Source organism: Ursus arctos, chromosome X (genome assembly GCF_023065955.2).
Source record: "Ursus arctos isolate Adak ecotype North America chromosome X, UrsArc2.0, whole genome shotgun sequence".
NCBI lineage: Eukaryota > Metazoa > Chordata > Mammalia > Carnivora > Ursidae > Ursus > Ursus arctos.
In genome coordinates this window covers 23252250-23277423 of record NC_079873.1, presented here as the reverse complement: position 1 = coordinate 23277423, position 25174 = coordinate 23252250, and positions in this window count along the sequence as shown.

Below are 25174 nucleotides of genomic sequence, written 5' to 3'. Positions count from 1 at the left end.
TCACCACAATAAGTCTAGTTAACATCTGTCACCATACATAGATACAATTTTTTTCTTTGTGTTGAGAGCATTTAAGATCTACTCTTGTAGCAACATTCAAATATGCAATACAGTATTATTAACTATAGTCACCATGATGCACGTTACAGCCCTGTGTCATATTTATTTTATAACTGGAAGTTTGTATCTTTTGAAAAGATTAATAAATCATTAGTGGAAACTGAATTTATGACTCCATCAAACTTGTAGGAGAAATTCCTCTTCTATCCCAGAGCAAACCTCATCCCATCACTCTTCCAACTACAATTCTGTAGCTTGCCTTAAAAAAATCCGGCTTTTTCCTGGCCTATAAAAATTTGCAGCCCATGCAAATGATCATTGCCCCCGCCTCCAGTCAAGTAAGAGGAAACATATATTTCTGACCTCCTTCCCTTTTGAGTACTAACCAATCTCTATTACTCTTGCTATTTGTCACTCAGGCCTCAGAAAATTATTCCAGGTAAAGAAGTTCTTGCAATAAAAGAGGGATCTAGAACATTGCTGCTCTTATGCTGGGCTAGAGATTGGCAGTATTGGCATCAACTGGGGGTTTGATAGAAAAGCAGAACCTCAGGTCTCCCCCAGATCAACTGTATCAGAATCTGCACATTGGAGAAGCACTCCATAGACCTCTGTAATTGGGGACTGGGCAAATCGCTTTGGATTAAGGAATGCAGTCTGGTAACCTACAACTTATCTTTTCAAACAATTTTCCCAAGGTAAACTGCCTCCAACAATGAGAGCAGCAGTCCCCTCCTTCCAATTAGAAAAAGAACTACCTCTTTATAACATATCTTGTATTACTAATAGGTTAAACATTTCCCAAATTTCTACTGGTAACGGAATCTATTTTTAACTTAATGACTTTATGAGGCATTTGATTATCATGTATTATTTGTGAATACCATCTATATTAAATTCCAACCATTTTACTTAAATCAGCACTAAAATATTAACGAGAACTGCTCCCATTTTCACATAATTTCAAGCAGAGATAGTTATTTAATTGGGTACATTGGAATTTGTTTTACCTTTTTTCTACTTATTGTGTAAGTTTGCAAAGCCTGGTGTTTTTTCAAAAATTGAAAATTGTTTTCATTAACTGTTTAGGCTTTACTAAAAGTTCCTGTAACCTGGTTGTGCACTTTTAACATTAAGTTAATTATAAGTCGAATTGTTTATTTTTGGTTTTATGTATAAAATGTCTGTTTGTACCAACTGTTAGCTTCCCCCCCCCCCCATTACGTGGAAGCAGCCAGCAGTTCCTTAGTCAAAGAAAGCAGAGCAGAATAGCAGAGCTAAAATCGTGGGGCTGATACACAGGTAAGGGAGTAAGTATAGAGGAGCAGTAGAGACAGATGAATCAGGGCAGGGGAAGAAGGCAAGCAGGACAACAATCAGAGGAGAATGGCTGAGTCTGAAATAAAGGCAAAGGGACAAGGATTCTGATTAGGAAACATTGACATGACGAATGATCTTCCTGTAAACTCTCCTTTTACTTGAGTGGGAGAAATATGTCCACGTGAGACCCCCTTGTTCTCTTTTTAGAACACCATCCTGGGACAGACAGTATTCATGCTCAGCTGGGGTAATATGCCCATACGGACAAATTCTGTCTTGAGAGAAACGATCCAAGTCTGAAACCTTCAGATTTCACAGCCACATTTACTTAATCAAGAACTGTATAAGTACGTATCTTATTCTTTCCAGATACATGCAGATAACTTTTCCCCTGTGGGGGCTATATAGTCTTTTGAGACTTGGTTTACTTTGTGTGATTCTGATAAAATGGTCAGCATGGAAAGGAACTATATTCTTGTGGTTAAGAGTGTAGGGTCTGGAGTCAGACTTCTAGGTACAAATATCAGCGGTGGTTTGTGCTGCTGTATGACTCTATGCCTCAGTTTCCTCTCTGCAAAATGGAGATAGTAGAGAAACTGCTCTGTGCATTTGACTTTTTTAGATTTCACGTATAAGCGAGATCATATAGTATTTGTCTTCCTACGTCTGGCTTATTTCTCTTCATATAGCGTCCCCCAGGTTCATCCATGTTGTCACACATGGCAAGATTGCCTTCTTTTTTATGTTTGAATAATATTCAATGATATATATATACCACATTTTCTTTACCCATTTCTATCAGTGGACACTTAGGTTGTTGCCATGTTGTGGCTATCGTGAATAATGCTGCAGTGAACATGGGGGTGCAGATCTCTTCAAGATACTGATTTTACTTCATTCAGATGAATACTCAGAAGTGAAACTGCTGGATGATATGGTTGTTCTACTTTTACGTTTCTGAGGAGCCTCCATACCTTTCTCCAGAGTGGCTGCGCCAGCTTGCATTCCCACCAACAGTGTATGAGTGTTCTTTTCTCTGCACACCTGTGCCAACACTCCTTATCGCTTGTCTTTTTGATACTAGCCATTCTAACAGGTGTGAGGTAATATCTCATTGTGGTTTTGAGTTGCATTTCTCCTATCATTTGGTGACTACAGTTAATAATAGTGTATTATATGCCTGAAATTTGCTAAGAGTAGATCTTAGCTGTTCTCCCCACACCCAGGAAAAGGCAACTATTTAAAGGGACGAATGTGTTAATTAGCTTGACCACGGTAATCACTTCACAGTGTATACATATATCAAATCATCTCACATTACACACCTTAAATTATACAATTTTTTTTTATTTGTCATGTGTACCTCAGCAAAGCTGGGGGAATGAAAAGAAGAAAAACCTGCTTCACTGAGTTGATGGGAGGATTAAATGTGAAGCATTTAGCACAGTGCCTGGCATGAATTTCAGTGCATAGTGAATGTTAAATATTCAAAACAAACTTTAAAATGTGCATGTTTGCTGGTAAATACACAAGTTCTCTCTGATGAATCAGGAAAGTGATGAGGTTGGTCGCATGGGGGAGAGAAGCTAGGTGGCTCGGGGAAGGATGCAGGAGGGAGATATTTCACACCGTACCGTCTTCTGTATCTTCGGAATTTTAAACCGTGTCAATGTAGTGCACAGGCAATGAAGCATTAAATAAATAAATAAAGTAAAAGTAAAAGGCATTCTGCTTCACTTCAGCCTTTCTATCTACAGCTTTAGAAAGCTTATGCTTAATGGTTTCTTATGGCATTTCATTAAGATTTGGTGGCAGTTGGCGGTAAGCCCATCAACCAATGTTTATCAGGAGCCTGGTAAGTTCTAGGCACATTGTTAATAAGGCACGGTCCCCTCAAGGACCATGCCGTCCACTTATAAAGGTAACGCATTACACCAAACAAGAGTTTAATTTAGAGCTAACCTATGAAGAACACGCCCGCGTACTTCAGCGTCGAGGGATCACAGAGGACTGGCAGGCAGAGAGCATTTTGGCAGGAGGGACCGTAGCTTAAGCAGAGTACTGAATAAAGGGTAGATGGTGGTGGTGATGAAAAGAGAGCATTTTCTAATGAGAAAAAGGGAATAATGTGGTGGAAGGCCAATGAAATGTAACCCTAAGTTACTAGGTGAAGCTTCTTCCCAAACCAGTTTTCCTGATTTAAAATAATAATGAGGAAAAGAAGAAAAAGCAGATAAAACGTTAGATTTTAGATATTATTAGTCATCTTTTCTCATCATCTCTACTCTCTTTTTTTCCCCCATGATCCATGCAGGATACCTGGGAGTGGAGCCACCATTTTGCTCCTCTTAGGCCCAGACGCATGCTACGGACTTGAAGGAACCTCATTGCTTTATTTCCTCGAGCAACTGCACCCTCCCTGGACAGCTTATTTTCAAACATCTTGTCATATGAGAAAAGTAAAGTCTTATTTCCTTACACCATTATGGCCTGGTTTCTGTTACATGCAGCGAAACACAATCCAAACTATAGGGCTATATTTTTTCCATAAACGCTGCATCCAGAAACTTCATTTTCCAATTCTTTACATATAGGGTTGCCAGATAAAATACAGGACGCCCAGGTAAATTTCAATTTCAGATAAACAGGAGTAACTTCTGTAGTGTAAGTATGTCTCATGTAACATACTTACAACTAAAAAATTATGCATTGCTTCTCTGAAATTCACATGTCACTGGGCATCCTGTAGTTTGGTTTGTAAAATATGGCAACACTATTTACACACCATACAAAGCCAGTTTGTGACCAGGCCACTCCTATCTACGAGATAACCTTGGACACATGGCTCACCCCAACTGCAAAGCAAATGGAAATTCTTCTGGTAAGTTAAATGGGGAAGAATGCGTGGGTAATTAGCAGTGCCTGTCACAATAAAAAAGTGGACCTCAGAAGGGAAAATGCCGTAAGGGGGAAAATCAGGTGTATTCTTTTCTCCCCCTTTTACTTCCTAATAATTTTGTTTATATTTTTCTTGTAAGAGAACATTAATTGTTCTACTATTTAACATAAGCAGTCATTTTAGTCTATTTCTTACAGTCTTTGCACCCAAAGCATAGTGTCATTTGTTCTGTATAGTTGTAATCATAATGGAGATAAAATTTCAAGCCCTATTTTTTTTACAATACTCTCAAAACCATTTACCATTTTGTTGCATGCTCTTTCTAAATGTAATTTTTATTATTGCTGAAAATTCCGTTGAGCCAATTTTCTATACTTTACTTAACCTTTTCCCAATGTTTGATTTATTTTATTCTTTTAAATATTTTTGTTTTATTCTTAATATTAAAGTAATGATAAACATCTTTGTTACAAGTTTTGATGGGTTGGAATTTTGAGTTATGTATAAAAAACCATGTATTAGATTTGGAATTACTCTGTCAAATAATGGGATTATTTTTAGTCTTGATATATATTTTTAGTTTTAATAGTCCCTGCTTCCAGGGTTAGCCTTTAGCAAGATTATGAAATTGGGTGACTTTAGCTTGTCTTTGTTTCTGTAACCTTCTATTCTGCAGATCATTTATTTTTGGTGTATCCCAAATTCCTTCCTATTTTCAAGTGTCCAGTGCTTTTCTGCTTCTTTCTCCCATTTATAGCCTGCTTTCAAAAATGGATCTAATTTTAATAATTTATGTCACTTTAAAATTAAGTCAATACTTCTTGGCTCCCAGAGAATATTTGGAGAGGTAATGTACCTTAGTTACAGACTTATTTTAAATACCAGGTTTGTCACTAACTTGCTATGCAAGTTGAGGGAATACTTTAAAGTTCTGAGTCTGGTTTTCTCATCAATAATATGAAGACATTAACACCTTCAAGTCAGGGTGGCTATGATGATAAAACAAAATAATTATTTAAAAATTTTAGCATTCTGCTAGGCCAATAGTAAGCATTTAATAGATTCTAGATATTAGTCATAATTATCATCTGCACTTTAACTTCATTTATCATCATGTAATGAAAATGTTATTCCCCCAGAAAGGAAATTTAGGAATTCACTTCAGCTTGAATATCGTATAATATCCTACTTCTAATATGTATTCAAAATATATTGATAAATTTTCTTTCCTTACCATCCATTAGAGACTCCTCTATAATGTCCTTGAAAATATGTAATGTGAATACTTGTCTACTACTCTGCGAAAGGTGGCCACCCAGTCAGACTGAAGTCCTTAAAACATCTTTACTCTCAAGAATATTGACATAACTTTAAATATTTAATATTACACAGAACACAATTTTTTACACAAATATGTATTGAAATAAAGAAAGGGTGACATTGCCAGGTCTGTTCTGAGTCATTAAGACATATATTTGCTGTAAATGTCAAAAAACAAGTCTTCAGATACATGCAACCACGAATTAACCAATATAAGCAGTAAACACATTTTTAACAGTGACGGATTAAAGAAAAAAGACCCCAATTTCTTTGGGATATTAAAAATAATTAGTTTTGACAGTTATAACCAACATACTCCATCCTTTTGTTAATTTTAAAAATGGAGACCCTGGCTTTATTCTCCTGTTTCTTCAAAGCAGATAGTATAGAACAGTATCATGCAGAAATGAAGTCAGTTCCGTCAAATATATTTCCCCCAACAACCTCATAGAGTTAAAGCCTATCTCTAATCCAAGTCATCTCCTTTTGAAAAGGCAGTAAGGCAAGTAGAAATGCAAAGCAAAGCAAATGCTACTGGCTTATATATTTAGAGGGCCAGGGGAAAAGGGGATGAGCAGAGGGTGAAGAAGAGAGCAAAGCTAGACAAAAACGAAAGCGTTTTTTTTATGGTTGTGTCAGTATTTTCTACTCCAGATATCCAATATCTGCAGGTTTATAACTTTGTTCTAATAATTCATCTGCAAAGTGGCAAAGAGGGTAGCAATGTGGGAATAAAAATTGTGTGCATGTTTTTATAGAAAGATTTACAACTACTGAATTGAAAATCACTTAGTTATTTCAGTTACAAAAGTCAGAACAAAATAAAATTCATGCTTGTGTTCAAAACCTCTGAATAGCTTGTTGCATGAATCCTTATAAAGAGAAGAAAATTATGCATGGCATAAAAGACTAATATTTGTTATTTCCTTTTGGTATCTCCTTTGTTTTATAATGTCACCTATTGAGTGAATTCAATAAGGGACATTTAAATAAATTTTCTCTGCTGATTAAAAGTTTCCAACAGTTATGAGCTCACAGACATTGGAAGTCTGTAAACTGCCACCCATAACACTGAGCTTTACTGACATGGAACTCCACATCTGCCTTGTCTTTCTCAAGCCACTCCTCAGAAATAGGCATTCCTATGACACTGAACTTAGCCTTTCTTGCACATGATATATATTTTTTTCCTCCTTGGAAAATTGTGTCTACTTCGTGGCATCAGCCGCTATGGTGAGTGGCACCATGTTTCTCAATCCTTGCTGGGATTTTCTCCAACAGAATGAATCCATTATCTCATAGCAATTTTTTATTTATTTATTTGATACAGAGAGAGACAGCGAGAAAGGGAACACAAGCAGGGGGAGTGGGAGAGGGAGAAGGAGGCTTCCCTCTGAGCAGGGAGCCCGATGAGGGGCTCAATCCCGGGACCCTGCAACCATGAACTGAGCCGAAGACAGATGCTTAATGACTGAGCCTCCCAGGCACCCGAATCTCATAGCAATTTTGATATCCCAGTTAGAACCCAACCTACTTTGTTAGAGTGCCAATAGCTTTTCAGTTTCCTCTTGCAAATATCTGCAACTCTCTGCCCGGGCTTTATCTCAGCCCATACAGTCAAGGGGCTGGCTGGGAATGCCGGCTTTCTAGAAATCCTCAGCCAAGAGGGGATGGGAGTTGGAAGACACTCCAACTTCCTCAGCATTCAAGGGGGCTAAATCTCATCCATGTTTAATACTGTCTTCCGGAGACCCCTGTCAGGATTGAGCCACTCTTGTCACAATGTTGCTTGCTTGTTCATACACCTCTTATTGGCTTTCTTCCCTTCTGTTCTCACTTTCTCATTCCTCTCCTGGCATTTCTTGGGAGTGGTTTCCCAAATAAGTGACTTTCTCTTAAATCTTTGTCTCAGCATCTGCTTCTTGGAAATCCCAAGCTAAGATGGTTAGTATCAGAAGTGGTCCTAGGAAGCAGAACCTCAGGGTGGGATGCTGGAATTAGATCCCTTGCTGGCTAGATGGTATCCACTGATGGTGGTGAGAAGGGTATTGTTGATGACTCTTGGCCTACTGTAACATTGTGATTACTAAGACTTGCACATGTGGTGAACTGGGATGGCATATAGGCGCAAGAGCTTGAATACCCTAGCGAGATGGGGGGAAAGGCAATTATAAGGATTGCGGATTTTGATGGCGGTTGTTAGCTGTGACTGGAACCCTGAAGAAAGAAAGTTGCAAGCTGAGGTCAGTCAACTATCAACTGGAGGCATAGTGTGAAAGTCAGAATGTGACTCGGCAGCTTAATAGGAGATTCTCATACCCCAGAGCCGGAAGGCAGAATGTGCTGAGCATCACTACCCAGATTTGGTTGTAAAAGTGGTAGAGTTACAAAGGAAGATGAATATACCTCCCCAGCAAATCTTCGACACTACAAGTAAGCCCCGAAAGGGAAAGAGTGGAACCCCAGCAAATGGGATGGGGGCATTTGAGAATAAGTGCTTCAAATATCTTGAGCCCACGGACCTGCTCTCTTTTACCTTCATTGTTTCTACCAATAACTGTGGTCAAGTCTCAGCATGACCCAAGCTAGAGAGTTCTGTTTCTGCCATAACAGAAAGATACGTACCAGTAGAAAATGGGAAAACATGCCTGGGAAAGGATCTTGTGGCTGCTGGACTGGAGGGAGAGTCGCTAAACTTAAGGCTGGATAGAGATTTTATTGAGGCCCTCTCCTGAATCAGAATTCAATGTCCTGGCAAGGACACTGGAGCCAATCCTAAAACCCAGGTGAGATGCTTCTCTGAAGCTTGGAAATAACAGCCTATAGGAAACAGGTGAGGTTACTGGAAATACCTTGGCAGAATATTAAGAGTATCATGGAAAGGCTTAGAATAGTGAGCGTTATGGAAAACCAGAGAATTCTCTAGTGTATGATGTTTTCCATGAAGGTACCTAGAAGTTATATAAACAAGTAGTCCAAACCGCACGTCACCTACTTCTGTGCTGAGATTTCTCTCATGACCTCATAGGGTACTCTCAGTTATGAGCTGACAAAGGACGAAAATTCCATCCTGGTACATGTGTGGATATGTTAGTATAAGCTGGAATGAACTGCTGCCACATCAAAGCCTCACTGAGGGATTGCCTCAAATGAGAGAGGTGATGATGAAAGTGATCCAGAACTTTGGGCAATACACCTGCTCACCAACTTGTGTGGAGGGATATGAGGCCTCAGCTAAGACTCTAAGGAGTCCTTGGCAGTGGTGGAAGGTTTGGTTTGTTGGCCAAGGCTCTTGGAGGGAGAAAGATGAGAAGAAGAGAGACAGCGAAGGTCAGGTGAAAAGGCATGTGGTTATGTCTATGGGAGTGAGCAGACACAAAGTGTGTTAATCTTTGGTTTACATGTCAATGCCTATCAGAGAGTGTTCGCTGCAGAAAAGGCACTCAACTATCAGGTAAACAGGATAATTGTCCAGCGGATATCAGCCAGCCTCTATCCCTTGTGTGGTTTTACCATCCCACAATGGCCTCTGATTGATGTAGCCATGGAGGCAGGGAAGACAGCTGCATATGGGTGCGTCAGCATGGGCCTTTCTCATCCAGACTGATTTAGCTACCACTGCTTCTGAACATCCATCTGTTGGCTGCAGAGAACAATGATGAACCCTCCATGTGGTACCACCTATGAAGGAGTACAACTAGCCACTTGGTGACAAGTAGATTACACTGGTCCCCCTATTAGATTTTTTTTTTCTGCCTGCTGTAACAAATTGCCACAAACTCAGTGGCTTAAAACAACAGAAATTTATTCTCTCACAGTTCTGGAGGCTGGAAGTCTGAAATCACTGAGCCAAATTCAAAGTGTAGGCAGAGCTGTGCTCTCCCGGGAGGCTTTAGGGGAAAGTCCTTTCCTTGCCTCTTGCAGCTTCTGGTGGCTGCTGGCATTCCTTGGTTTGTGGCACATCACTCCGATCTGCCTCCACAGTCATGCTGCCTTCTTCTGTGTGTGTCAAATACTCCTTTTCCTCTCTCTTATCACATGCGATTGCATTTAGGGCCAACTGGGATAATTCAGGATATTTCTCTATGTCAAGGTCCTTAACTTAATCACATCCATGAAGACTTTTCCCCATATAATGTAACATTTACAGTTTTCAGGGATTAGGACGAGATATATTTGGGGACCATTATTCAGCCCACTATAACCATTCCACTCAAGATAAGGCAGAAATCCATTCTTACTGGGATTGGCATGTATTCCTGACAAGTGTTTAGCTTTCCTGCCTGCAGTGGTATGGCCAACAGTCTTGGCCTCAGCTAAGACTCTAAGGAGTCCTTGGCAGTGGTGAAAGGTTTGGTTTGTTGGCCAAGGCTCTTGAAGGGAGAAAGATGAGAAGAAGATATATCCCATAGATATATCCACATGCCTTTTCACCTGACCTAATTTCTGAAGGCTCACAGAATATCCAATCTACCATTATAGAATGCCACATAACGCAACATTAGACCCAGGCTTCCACCTTCTGGTGAAATTGAGAGGTATGTTCATAGGTCCATGTGATTTCCTGGTCCTACCATATACCTTATTACTGGTCTATCTTCATGTTGAAATGGCCAAAGTAGAGCTTAGGGATAATAGCCTATAGATTTGGGGCACTATTCAAGATTCAAGAAATGTGTGAATCTACAGCCATTAGATATGATATTGTATCCTCCATAGGTAGAATATACAGATTTGGGAACAAAAATGTGGAAGTAGGAGTTAACTTTATCATTATTACTCCCAGGGACCCTGTGGGGAATTCGTGCTTTCCATTCCTCCAAATTTAGGTTGAGTGAATTAGAAATCATAGTACGTAGGTGTGGGTATCAAATCTACCAGGAGACACAGTAAAGTCCACTAAAATTTAAGCCCAGCATACTGACTGACTGATCATTTAAGTTCTTCATGTCAGTAAATCATCAGGAAAGAGGGGATTTACTATATGGCCATAAGCGCTGGACCCTGATGAACATGAGCAGATAGGATTGTTCCTACATAATGAAAACAGAGAGGGGTTTTTGTAGAACTCAGGAGACTCACAGGGTGCCTGTTGATGCTTCCCTGCCCGGTGATAACCACAAACAGGCAGTTGCCTCAGCAATGGCCTAAAACGGACAAGGTAACCAGGACCCAACTCTACAGGGCAGGAAACCTAGACCAGCACTTGTGTTGGTTAGTGTAATGTGAGGCAGGAATGTTGATAGAGGAAGGAAAAGATAAATCTAATTCTGGCTTCAAGATCTACTACAACAATGTGATGCTCCTATTGGAAAACTTTACTTTTCAAATTTTTAAAAGAAATGATGACTGACCACCATGTTAAAGAAGCAGGACAGAATAAACTGAATGTGGGTACAAGTGGATCTGAGTGGTGCAAGGGGTGTATTATAACAGACTCAGTGCTCCACTCGTATCCCGTTGGCAAAGAGTGTTTGTTTGAATATTATGCTCCGTATCAAAGGTATGAGAAACATTATTCCATGGTTAAACACACAAATGACAACCAAAGTGCTTGGTGGTATAATAGATACTCAGTAAATGTTTGCCGAGTTAATAAATGGATACATGGATGCATTTGTATGTAGATGACTTCCATGGTGATCAGAATTATAAAATGGCTCCCTTCCTCTCTGCTCCCTTTGGTCATGTTACTCCCCTGATTATGCTAGGTTACATGTCAAAAGGAATTTTGTAGATATGATTAAGGGTATTAATGAGCTGACCTTAAAATACAGAGAATATCTGGGTGGGCCTAACTAGGGATCTAGTCACATGAGCCCTTTGAAAGCAGAATTTTCTCTGGTTGATAGCAGTAAAGAAGTCAGAGAGATTGAAAATGTGAGAGGGATTCTTGTGAGCGTGGTTCTCTGTTGTTGGCTTTGAGATGGAGGGGCCCCAGGCAAGGACTGAGAGTGGTCTTTGGTTACTGAGAGCAACTCCCATGCAACAGCCAACAAGAAAATAGGAACTTCAGTCCCATAACCTCAAGGAATTGTGTTCTGCCAACAGTATGAATGATGCCGGAAGCAGATTCTTCCCCAGAACCTCCAGAAAAAAGCCCAGCTTTGATTTCAGCCTTCTGAGACTCCCTGCAGAAAAGTCTACCGATGTTCAGAACTGTAAGGTAATATGTTTGTGTTATTTCAAGCCCCTAAGTTTGCAGTAATTTCTTATACAGCAGTAGAAAACTAATGAGATGTCCAAACTGATAAGCTTAGCCCCAGATCTAGGTTCAGGCTTTAGTCTTGAATGTACCTCTGAGTGCCAGACTTCTTGAGAATATTTTAATGTTAACTAAAATTCAGTATGCATAAAGTAGAATCTGTCATAGCCTGTGAACTACTAACTCACCCAGAGATCCAGTCTTCTAAGAATTCCTAAGTGACTTACACTTCTTTCAGTAAGTGTGGTTCAAAACCTCTGAGCTTTCACCCAATTTTCGGTGGCTTTTGTAACTTACTGTATTGTCAAATTCTAGTCTTCTATCACCTTCAACATTTTTGCTACATACTCAAATTAACTGCATTGCTATCTTCTTAATATTTTTCTTGAAATCCACTTATTCTTTTATTTAATTAAATTTATTATAAAAGTTAAGGATATATCACTACCATAAATGGTAAACTAGTATCACTGACCATAAATAGAGGGTAACTGTAAAAATAAATACAATGAAAATAAACTTTTAAATTTCAGCTAGATACTGCTGGCTGCTGAAGGCTCTGAACATAAGGCCTGCTCACTCTTTGTTTAAAAAAGGAGATTAGCAAATGTTAGAGAGGTGTTAAGTCAAAATAGCTCAAATAGCTCAAATTGAGAATTTCTTCTTGACATAATTAGAGGGAATGAAAGAGACTTAAATGGAAGTAGCATTTTTCCTATGTGATAGTTACGTTCTTCAATGCCTTTCCCACTGCAATTTAAATTAGCTTAAATACCACCTCAGATCTTCTTGGATACCTTGTGGAAGAGTCCCACATTTTGCAAAACACTCTTATAGTGATTAAATATTAGCTTTTCATCAAAGAGAACTGCATAACATTGGATATGTACTGGGTAAATCCTCAAGACATGCCATCGCTATCATCATCGTCATCATCATTGCCTCTCCCCTTCTCCACATTCTTTATGTCAAGTCACTTTAACTTTCTATAGAGCATATCAGTGGTTTCTCTTACAATGGTTGCTTCTCCTCATTCACCTTCCAAAGGTTTGTTTTGGATGATCATTCATTCTCTCCTAATCCATACGTTGCTGATAATCCTCCACATTACCATTAGCTATCCTTCCAAAACTCATCCTTGATCACTTCCATCTTCTGAATAATATAAGATCAGAGTGTTACATTAGGAAGGTCATGATCCACTGAGTAAGGCAGATTTCTACATCACCCCCACTCACTCCCTAGCATATTAGCTCATTTTATTCTCCTTTAGGACAATGATCACCATGTGTGAATTTTCTAATTTATTTTTTGATGGTTTTATTTAAAGTCAGTCTCATTCAACTGGAACCTAAGCTCAGAGAGTGTGACAGCCTGGTTTGTCTCGGTGGTCAATTTATCTGCAGCATTTACAACAGCGCCTGTCACTTACTAGGTTCTCAGTGACCTTGGACAAGTTACCAGATTTAACCTCCTTAACCTTGGTTTCATAATGTGCTAAATAGAGATAATAATGCTCAGCCTACCAGGGTGGTTGTGAGGATTGAATGAGAGAACTGATGTAAACATTCTGGTACAGCAACAGAAGCTATTATTAGCATATCTTCCTGTTGTTTTTATTTTACTTTTTTAAAAATTTAAATTCTTGTTTTTAGAAAAAGGTCAATCTTAGACTAGTATCCAAAGACTTCCAGATTTATGTCATCAAATTTTAGTTATACTTCTCAACTCCTTTCTTCACATTCACCTAATACTCCAGCTCTTATTGTAATATTTATTTATTGAGTGTTTGTCTAAGGATAGATTTTGGGTAAACAAAATAAAAAGATTTGGTTCCTGCCCTCATAGAGATGTAAGATAGACTCATAAAGGAAAAAAAAATATCATGTGATAATAACCATAATGAAGTAATTCACAACATGTAGTGGAAACATTGTAGAAATAGTATCTAGGGCTACCTGGCTAGGAATGGGTATGGGATGGGGGAAACAGAAAGAGAGGACCAAAATGGGTAAGCCATGACTCATCATTTCTATAACTTCCATGCAACAGTTCTGTAACAGGGCTTTACTGCCCTCTGGGAGCCTTTGCATCCAACTTAAATGTCATGGAATTTCCCAGAAGCTTCCTATTGGAATTTACACTAACTTTTCCTTTACTTCTCTACCCATCAGTTCATACATCTTTGACTTGATGCACTCCTCCCAGATTCCAGACTCTCATATTCAATTTTACATCTTTTTTCCATTTCATAAGATTCCAAGTTTCCAAAACATGGTGAAAGTTTTTTTTTGTTTTTCTTCTCTATAAACTTTGTGGTTATTTTGGAAATTCTTTTGCTAAAACTAGAACTTACCTTCTCTTGGGGTCTACAAGTCCCAAATCCATCCCTTTGGTTTTTGTAAACTATTGATATTTCTGCCTATAAGTATGTACCTTCTTATAAAATATTAATTTTATAAAAGTAGCCATATATAACTCCTTCCATAAAGTGTTAGAAAGAGCATTTCAAGCACAGAACAAGTGAATAGGCACAACCCAGGGCAAACTCTAAACTGGTACTTGAGTTTAAATGAGACTGAATATGGGCAGAAGAATAAATGTGGGAGAAAACAGAAGTGAGTGAAAAATGGTTGTGGCAAACTTACCAGCTGTTATTTATAGTATGTGCCAAGTATAAATATGTCCTTGCAAAACTTGAAGAGATGAGTCGTCAGTTATTTCAAGACAAATTTCTGACTTGCTTTATATTATTTAAGAATATTTTATGGAGACAGTCTTAAAAATTCTGTGTATAGAGGGAGATAGATGAAAGGACATTATGATATGACCAGTGAGACTGGCTTACAGAGTCAAAACTTGTGGTCATCAACTCCTTCTGGTTTCATACAACTAAGTTTCTCTGAAATAATATGGGAATTAATATATTTGATTTATAGTAATCATAACACCTCATAGTTCAACACCAGTTTATCAGGTTAATTTCAGAGAGCTGTTGGTCTATAGCTTTTCACAGATCAGATCAGAGCAAAGAAATTTCTGCCCTAAATATACATATTACAGCCACTGTACATATTTTGTTTTGTGGATACTGTTTCTTTTGTCCCTAATGGTGGTTGCACAAATCTGTGGCATGTGGGAGTCACAGGAGGTATGAACTCCCAGTAAAACCAATAGTGACCTTCTACTCTATATATTCAACAATGTTTTTTATGGGTAAGGCATTGTGCTAGGGTGTGGGTAAACAAGAAGGAATATAGCCAAATCCCTCCCTTCAAGAAGCTTCCAGAAAAAGAGAGAAGCTAATATAGAAAACATAGAAAAGGAGAAAGTAGAAAAGCCAACACCTGACAATATGAAGTAATATTCAAGAAGTGGATGTTCTCGGGGCGCCTGGGTGGCGCAGTCGTTAAGTGTCTGCCTTTGGCCCAGCGTTCTGGGATCGAGCCCCATATCAGGCTCCTCCGCTGGGAGCCTGCTTCTTCCTCTCCCACTCCCACTGCTTGTGCTCCCTCTCTCACTGGCTGTCTCTCTCTGTCAAATAAATAAATAAAACCTTAAAAAAAAGAAGTGGATGTTCTCAATGTCTTGATGATCATATGGCAGGGAGTGTAAACTTCAGTGGGTAGCAGTTGAGGACAATTTCACTAAGGAGACAGCAGACTGAATCTTAAATCATAAATATGGGGAACCACTTAAGAGAATGAGGAAAGGTAAAGTCTTCCAAACAGGAGAGGTCATATAATGAGATTCCATATGAGCCAGATACAGCGTTAGGCAGTAGAAATATAAAGGCAAAGATGATACAGTTTCAGAATTTAAGGTATGCACGGCTTTGGTAAAGTTAGTGATAAAGACATATGTATGTCAACAATTCGCTGCAAGATGGTAATAATAGCATTGTTATCTTGCCTGGACCGAGCAGCAACTCTGAAGACACAGTGGGCCAGGGAGCCCCATAGAATGGGGCCTAGAAAGAGAAAGTTTGCAGACAAGTTTTTGGGATAGACAAGGGGTAAGGCCAGGGTCATATACACAGCTGTCGCTTAGTTTTGGCTTCCTCAGAAGCAGAACACGAACTAAGGATTTGATTGCAAGTAGTCTATCTGCTAGGTGTCCCTAGGAAACACGGAAAGGGGAAGACGAGGCTGATAGAGAGGGCAGCCAATAAAAGATACGTTGTCACATTAAGTACCGCTGCAAGTGGGGATTAACTCTGTCAGGGAATTCCGTGAATCAGTGTACTGTGGGCCTAGGTGTTAGCCCAACCCAGGGGCAAGGGGTGGCTAATCCATCTAAGAGGCACGAGAGCTAGAATATTTATACACTAACTTTTATCAGTTATGGGCTCAGGATTCAGAATGTATGCTAATTCTCCTGTGTTTCTAGCCTCCTGTTGCAAAGAAGAGCGTGGACTCTAGTAGCCGAGCGAGCCCTTTGGCGAGGAGATACACATGATGGCAGTTGGAAGGCAGGCCTGGGTGCACCTCAGGGGAAAGGCCTGAGGGGATATAGGCCAATTGGTGTCAGTATCTGCTACCTACTACACCAGGACCACGTTTTACAAATTCTTATCTCTATTTCTAGCCCTTTCCCTTCACCATACAGGATTCAACTTGATTCTTTCATGAAGGTTTTATTAACAATAAGGGCCATTAGCGGTGATCCAAATGAGTCATTTTACAGAAACCAAGTTCCCCCCAAGTTTGAGCTGCTAGTTAGTGGTTTAGTAATCCGCAGAACCCAGGTCTCCTGATTTACAGCCCAAAACACTATTACTTCAGCTACATTCATCCTCATCACCAACCCCTTGAAGGAATAGAGCACAGAACTGTTAACAGACAAATTGATAATACTATTTGAAATACTTGGAAAAGACCATCAGACTCACCAACTTTCATATCGACTGTTGTATAGTGTTCACAGAGTAGGATAAGAAGGATTCATTGAACCAACTTTAAATTCTACTTAAAAATATATAGATAACTGAATCTCACTTGATGCAATAAACAATCAGATTTTAGTAAAAAAAAATTCTTCTTAAAATGCACCAAGCAAGCATATTATTTAAGGAAGCCACTGGTGAAATCATTTTCTGGAATTTTTAATAATTATCTAATTTATGGATTCCAAGGGATTTTTAAAATTATTATTCTTGTGTATTTGGTATTTGTAAAATTTATTTATGGATATTAGTCTTTCTTAGAGCAAAGCCCAGCTAATTTTTAAATATAATAACATTGATACATTACAGTTACAAGTTTTACATTGATTATTAAACCTAAACAGAAGGATAAAAGACATCTCATCTCTTGTAAGAAAAATAATTGTGTTAACCTTCTATTTCATTCCTATATTCTTTGTGAACTGTTTTTTTATTATAATGATTTTTTATTATATTATGTTAGTCACCATACAGTACATCCCTGGTTTTTGATGTAAAGTTCGATGATTCATTAGTTGCGTATAACACCCAGTGCAGCATGCAATACGTGCCCTCCTTACTACCCATCACCAGCCTATCCCATTCCCCCACCCCCCTCCCCTCTGAAGCCCTCAGTTTGTTTCTCAGAGTCCATAGTCTGTTATTAAATATTAAACTACATTCTAAAACACAATCTTCGGTTACATTTCTAGTCTGCATTGGTTTAGAAGCTTATGATTCCCCTGACCACCAGAAACTATAGCTGTCTTTAAATTCTCTCTTTGTTGAGAGTTTTGACAAAGAGAGTTTCTCTTTGTCATGAGTTTTGAGCTGGATTGTCACTACTGAAAGTATGGAAAAGGGAAGTATTGTAGTAACTACTGGAGTTGTTGCAGGTTTCTGTATTTTCACAAGTCTGCAAGTCGGAGAATCAAGAAGGTATGAATCATAAGGATGTCTATGGTTAGTGTCTCCCAGTAATTTACATCAGTGTTAAATGGGTCAGTAAAGTCACACTCCTTCTCATCTTGAAAAGATCAGCCACACAGGAGGAGAACTTTGATTGAGGAGGTGGGTGACTTTGGAACAAGAACATGTTAGAGCTTAGGGCAGACCTGGGTAGAATGTTAAGTGGGGGTGGTAAATTACAATTACAGTCACAGCAAGATAATGTGTCCCTAAAAGATGAAGGATGATGATGCTACTAATAGTAAGAGCTATATTTGTTTCATGCTTACACAGTGACTGATCCATTTCTAAGTACTTTATGCAAATTAATTCACTTATTCCTCCTAATGACCTATAAGGTGGATACTATTAGTATCACCACTTTACAGATGAGGAAACTGAGTATTATTACCTGACCAACTTTATGCTGTTTAAGGTAAATATCTGTGGCTGCCATTAGTTAAGGGTGGATCGTGAAGGCAAGAGACTATTCCCCTACCATGTCACTATCAGGAACTTTATTATAAAATCAAGTTTGCTATTGTAAACCAATGTTCACTGCAGCATATTTACAATAGCCAAAAGGTAGAAACAACCCAAGTGTCCATCAACACCTGAATGGATAAATAAACTGTGCTATATAAAAACAATGGAATATTATTTAGCCAAAAAAATAAATGGGATTCTGATGCATGCTGCAACATGGATAAACCTTGAAAAGTGTATGCTAAGTGGAGTAAGACACAGAGGACAAATAGTGTATGATCCCATTTATATGAGGTACGTAGAAAACACAAATTCATAAAGACAGAAAGTAGAATAGACGTTACCAGCAAATGGGGAAGGAGAAATGAGGGGTTGTTCTTCAATGGGTATAAAGTTTCTGTTTGAGATGATGAAAAAGTTCTGGAAATAGATAGTGGTGATGGTTACACAACAATGTGGATATAATTAATGCCCCTGAATTGTACAATAAAAAAATGTTAAGTTTTGGGGCACCTGGGTGGCTCAGTCAATTAAGCATCTGCCTTTGTCTCAGGTCATGCCCTCTCCCTCTGCTTCTACCCCCGCTCATGTTCTCTTTCGCTCTCTTTTGTGCTCTCTCAAGTAAATAAGTAAAATCTTTTAAAAAATATTAAGTTTATGTTTTGTATATTTTACCACAATACATATTTTTAAAGATTTAAAAAATTTATTTATCTGAGAGAGAGAGTGAGAGTGTGCACATGAGCTGGAATGGGGGGGGGCGTAGAGGGAGAGGGAGAAACAGACCCTGGGCTGAGCAGGGAGCCCGTCATGGGGCTTGATCCCAGGACCCTAAGATTATGACCTGAGCTGAAGGCAGATGCTTAACTGACTGAGCCCCCCAGGCACCCCTCCACAATACATTTTGTTAAAAAGCAAGTTTGAAGATGAATTGATGAATTCAATAGACATCAAACATTTGCAAGCAACTATTTATTAGTCAGCAGGCACAAAAATAATTCAGACAAGTTGTCCTGTAAGCTCGATAAAGTTTCATGTCTTGGTCCTTTTGGATGCTCCTACCACGTCTTACATGCAAACTTCACAAGAGAAAGACACAACAATCTAGAGCTCGGGTTCCAATAAATTTATAGTCAGCATCAGGAATAGAAAGTGCTATAAATTACTGGTTGGAGAGAGAACAATTTCAGAATTAAGCTTTGGGAGCATTCCAAAAACCCAAGAGCTCCTTTGATCCTTCTTCTATCCTTTTGTTGCAAGGATGGGTAAGTTTTCTCAGGAGTTTAACCCATCCACATACTCTGGGTATTAAATTGCACTCTATGTCAGTCTGGTTTCTGGCAAAATACCAAAAAAAAAAACCAAAAAAACAAAACAACAGCAACAAAAAAAAAAACCAAAACAAAAGAAAAACCCAAAACAGATGGCATAGTCAAATTTGGTAGTTGGGAAAAGTTTGAGAAAATGACTATTCTTCAATATAAAAGAAAAGCCAGTAGAATATAAAGTTTTAACATCCAAAGTTCATAGAAAAAAATATATTTTTAAAGATTTATTTATTTGAGAGAGAGTAAAAGAGCATGAGTGGGGGGAGGGGCTGAGAGAGAGAGAGAGAGAGAGAGAGAGAATCTCAAGCAGTCTCTGAGCTGAGCACGGAGCCTGATGCGGGGCTCAATCCCACGACCCTGAGATCATGACCTGAGGTGAAACCAAGAGTCGGACGTTTAAGTGATTGAACCACCCAGACACCCCTCCCCTCAATATATTTTTTGTTCAGTGTTTACATATGAAAATTTTGTATTTATATTCATTCAGCTCAATATAACATAAAAACCTCATAGTGTGAAGGAAAAGTTGCAAGTTATATTCCAAACACAATTTGTAGAATTTCATAATCTCATGTAGATGTTGAAATGTACACTGAGTGTCAACAATGGGATGTGTGGGATTTGGGGATTCAATAGGCTTTGTGTGTTGACCAGCCAATCAATTTTTTGATCCAACTGAATTATATATGAAATTTGAAAATAAGCCTGTTTGTAAGTAAGATGTTACTATTGATCCCTGTACTTCCCCTCTTTTTCAGCAGTTCAGGGTACTTACCACCTTTGGACTTAAGGTAAGCATTGTTAGCAAAGGAAATTGGCATTCTCTTCTCCTGAAAGATTTTTCTCTTCTGTTTTGGGAAGAATTAGGGGAGGGGGAAAATGTCATTCCACCTTGTTTTCTCTAGAATCTCTTCCCTAACTCTGAGCCTTCCTCTATAGAGTCGCCTCTAAGCACTGATGCTGTCAGCCTCTACTTTATAAAGATGTACTTCTCTGACGTTTGGCTTTGTAAGTGTTGTTTAGTATTTCTCCTCTGTGTGTGTGTTCTGCTTCCCCAAGTAGGCTGTTGGATCCTTGAGGGAACGTGCCTCTAAGTTTGCATTCCCATGCAGTTCTGCAGGCAGTTGGTTCTTGGTAAGTGCCGGTACACTGAACTCTGAGGTTTCAAGTGTACAGGAAGCACACATTCGTTGGTACCTTCGTTTTTGCCAGAGAAAGAAGAGAACTATCACCTTTCCAAGCAGGGTTTACAAGCGTTTCCCACCCTTGCATCGAAGATCCTGAGCTTTCACTGAGGTAGAGGAAAAGATTTGTTCTCTTTTGTCCCTGATCATTATTTTAGTTGGTTGTAGGACAGCTGGAGGGCATCGTGCTTTCATTTGGGGCTCAGCACATGGAACACAAAGCCAAGAAAATTCTGCAGACTGTTTGGGGCCAAATGCAAACAGGGAAGTAAAGATAAAGTTATGGTATTCAATAGTTCTTCTCCTGTGAAACCTACTTTTTGTGTGATAAGGAAAAAAGTGAAGGATGTAGGAGTGGGTGGAGTACTATAGGTGTCAGAAAACTATGACCTGTGGGCTGCAAGGCTTAGTTGTGCACTTGTGACAGAAATCATATAGCTCACAAAGCCTGAAGTACTTATTAAATGGTCCGTAGCATAAAGTTAGCCAGTACCTGGAATATTACATCCATGGAATTTTTTCTTAAATCTTGACTTTTGAGTATTGCTTGAAAATAAATACATAAATATGGGCATTAAGGAGGGCACTTGGGATGAGCACTGGGTGTTGTATGTAAGTGATGAATCACTAAATTCTGCCCCTGAAACCAATACTACACTATATATTAACTAACTTGAATTTAAATAAAATCTTGAAAGAAAAAAAAAAGAAGAAAAAGAAATACATAAATAATTGAAAATTAAAATGGCTGGTTTCTATTATGCTAGAACTGAGAACAATGCTTTTGAGTTTATGATTTCTTTGGTGGTGTGATTTGAGGCACACACTTGTCCCCAAAGGCCCAACTTCCTTCCTGGTAGAATTTGAGGAATCTCTCACTATAGACTTGCCCAATTTAGGCAAAATATTTTAAAGTGTAAATGTACTTGAGGGAAGATGGTCATAATCTATTATCAGTCCTTGTGTGTGTGTGTGTGTGTGTGTGTGTGTTATTGTGTGTTAATCTCCTACTTCTCTTTCCTTCAAGATAAGAAGGGAGAATAACAGAGTAATCAATGGAAGAGTTGAAGGTTGAGCTCAAAATATGGAGGAAACAGTAAAGAGGGCACGGAACTGATGTTACATATGTTATCTCATTGGACTTCACAACAATCCTGGGAGCATGGCAAGGTATGATTACCCCACCCCGAAATAAAAGGATGCTGGGTCTCAAAAATAAGTAGATTGCCTATGATTAAACAGTTAATAAATAGCAGCAATGATCTTCTAATTCTCACTCTGAATTCTTAGGTTTTTTTCCCCCATGATACTCCATTGCCTCTTCAACATCTTGGCCTCTTCCCCTGAGTCCATCATGCTACAGGTATAATTTCCTGTCTCCTAGAAGTATGACTGCCTTCCGGAACTTAAAATCATTCCTATAAGAATTTTTGCTGTAACTTGGTCCCACCTAAAATCCCCAAATTAAAACCAAACACCCAAAATCTAAAGATGTTTATCAAATTCAGTCTACTAAGCCAATAGCCAGTAATAATCACTATCTCTTATCAAAAGTGATACAGGACATTGCTCTGTGTTGAATTACAGGTGATACAAATCCTGAATTAAAATCAGGCAAACCATCTTTTTCATGTAACTAAGTCTCACAATTAAGAATGTATAATAATTAGTTTCAAATTGGGATAAATCATCAAAGAAAGTTAGGTATCCTGGGAGTTATTTACATGTGAACAGATGCCTATGGAAGTTAAATGGAGTGTGGAAATTTCACAGCATGCTGTAGAAGAGATAAATTAATAAAATGATCACATCTCAAGTTATGTCTGGTATGAAATAGAATTTTTATATATTTTCAACGATTCCTATCTTCAGTAGTAGAAGCCAGAAGAAAGTTCAAAATAGTTATCTCGATAAATATGATCACAAAGGATACCAACACAAATACTTCTAACTTTTGTAGCAAACCTAGAAGACTTTATATATATACATATATATGTATATATATACACACACAGAGGGCAGAAATCACTGACAATAATTTTAAAATATACAAAAATGGTTCTTGCATGTACGTTACTGTTAGTTCGCAACTTCGGGAGCTTCCTGGGCTAATCTGAAACAGCTACCCTCCACGGAGGGCAGGAAGAGACCATAGAAAGAGGCAGACCGCTCCTGGTGGGTGGGTGGCAGGTCAGTGGAAGCACATTCCAAAGACAGGGGAGGGAGGGAGGCCCTCCTGGTCCACCAGTCTGCCAGAAGTCACATCTTCTTGATGACCTCCCCCAACAGTTACCAATACGCTCGTGTGGAAACTGGAATGCTGCCCCACAGGACACTGAGCCCTGACTTTCAGGTAGGATCTCATACACACACTCAGACAGATGGTTATCATAATGGTAGCAAACCTCAGAGCCTATCAGGCTTTGAGTTTTACCTAGATCAATCGATTTGCAATTTAAGCCTGTTTCTCTGCTCCGTTGCCAGAGAAATAAGGTCAGGTAGAAAAAGCCACTTTCTTACACCCTTCACTCAGATCTGCCATATTGTCTCTAGTTTTCTTTTGAATACCTTGGTGCAGAAAGTGATATTTAATCCTATACTCTTGGTTAACTTTGAAATGCCCTAATTAAGCATTCATACTTCAGGTGTGGCTCATTAGCATTGGACGAGTCTAATTAAAGTAGGCTCTCCTGTTTTGGCTTCAATTGTCTCACATAAGAGCAGCACAAGAAGACTTAATTATTTACATATTAGCTATTGGAAATTATTTTGCATTGGTGAAATGAATGGTATTTCAAAATAGAGGCACTGGTTAGGAACAAATGAACAGTTAACTCTGGCCCTGCGTGGGCAGGTGAAACCCTCCCCGAGGTTCTGGTAACAAAGATTCTGCGGTGGCATTCCCAAAGTCAGCTGAATCTGGCCACTAAAATGTAGTTCAGGTGCCTCGAGTGCATCTTTCATGTGGGCTTCTTGTCGGAGGGGTAGTGCTTCGTGAAACTCTCAGGATAGGCCCTGTTGGTTTGTTACTGTTTGCATGTTTGGCAGTATTTGGTTTGAGACTTTAATTGTAATATGCCACCTCAAAGTGGGGCAAGCTGATGTCAAAGAAGAATTGACAGCCTTCCTCTTTTGCACAAATTTCCATTTTTAACAGACTTTAGATTTCATACATCATCCATAGGTTGATATAAACGTCACCAAAAAGTGGTCCTCATTAATTGGGGTGACTGTTAATTTCCTGGGACTGCTGTGACAAAGTACCAGAAACTGGGTGGCTTAACACAACAGAAATTTCTTCTCTCACAGTTCTGGAGGCTAGACCTCCACAATCAAGCTGCCAGCAGGGCTGTGCTTTCTCTGAAACCTGTAGGGGAGAATCCTTCCTTCCCTCTACTAGCTTGCGGCGATTGCTGGCAATCCTTGGTGCCTCTTAGCTTATAGATGCCTTGCTCCAATCTCTTTTTCTGTTGTCACCTGGCCATCTTCCTTCTGTGTCTGTGCGTCTCTGTGCCTTCACATGGTGTTTTCCTCTCTGTATGTGTCTATACCCAAATTTTCCTTTTTTTTTTTTTTAAATAAGGACACAGTCATAGTGGACTGGGGCACTCTCTAATGACCTCATCTCAATTTGAGTACACTTACAGAGACCTTATTTCCAACTAAGATCACAGTCACAGGTACCAGGAGTTAGGATTTCAACATATCTTTTTAGGGATCAAAATTCAACCCAAACAGTAACCCTATCATGTTCAATCCAGGTGACTTTTGCGAGGGAAAGGACATATGCGATCAGTAAGTATGCTGAAATAACAGGTGTAAGCTGGCGCGGTCCCAGGTGCACTGGGATGTCAGCTCGCCCTTTGCCTAATACAATCTGGCTGATCTCTGCAGCTCACATGGTCCCAGCCTATACATTCCCTAACTCCCATTCTTCTTGTGCCCTAGACGACAAGTTGGCAAACATTTTCTATAAGGGGCTGGATAGTAAATATTTTAGGCATTGTGGGCCATAAGGCCTCTGTCTTAAGTACTCCACGCTAGACAATATATAAACAAGTGGATGTAGCTGTGTTCTAATATAATGTTATTTACAAAACCAGGCTCCAGGTGGATTTGGTCTGAGGGAATGATTGGCAATGATTATCCTAGACCATATAGAGGGCGGGGAAAAGAGAATGCTCTGTGAATTCCTGGTAGGTTTCTTTATATATTGGGGAGATTTGCCTTTTCTTTGTGTTGTGGATTGAATTGTCTTCCCTCACAATTCGTATGTTGAAGTCCTATTTCCTGGTACCTCAGAATGTGACTATATTTAAAAATAAGGCATGTTTTAAATTCATCCATTGATTTTTTTTTGTGAGGCAGAATTTTTTATTTTGATTCTGTGAACTATATCCGTCATTTCTGTATGTTGTCTTACACTTTGAAAATCTTTGAATATATCGTGGCTCAATGAAAGACTATCCGATGTTTCCTTTTGGTATTTTTTATGCTCTC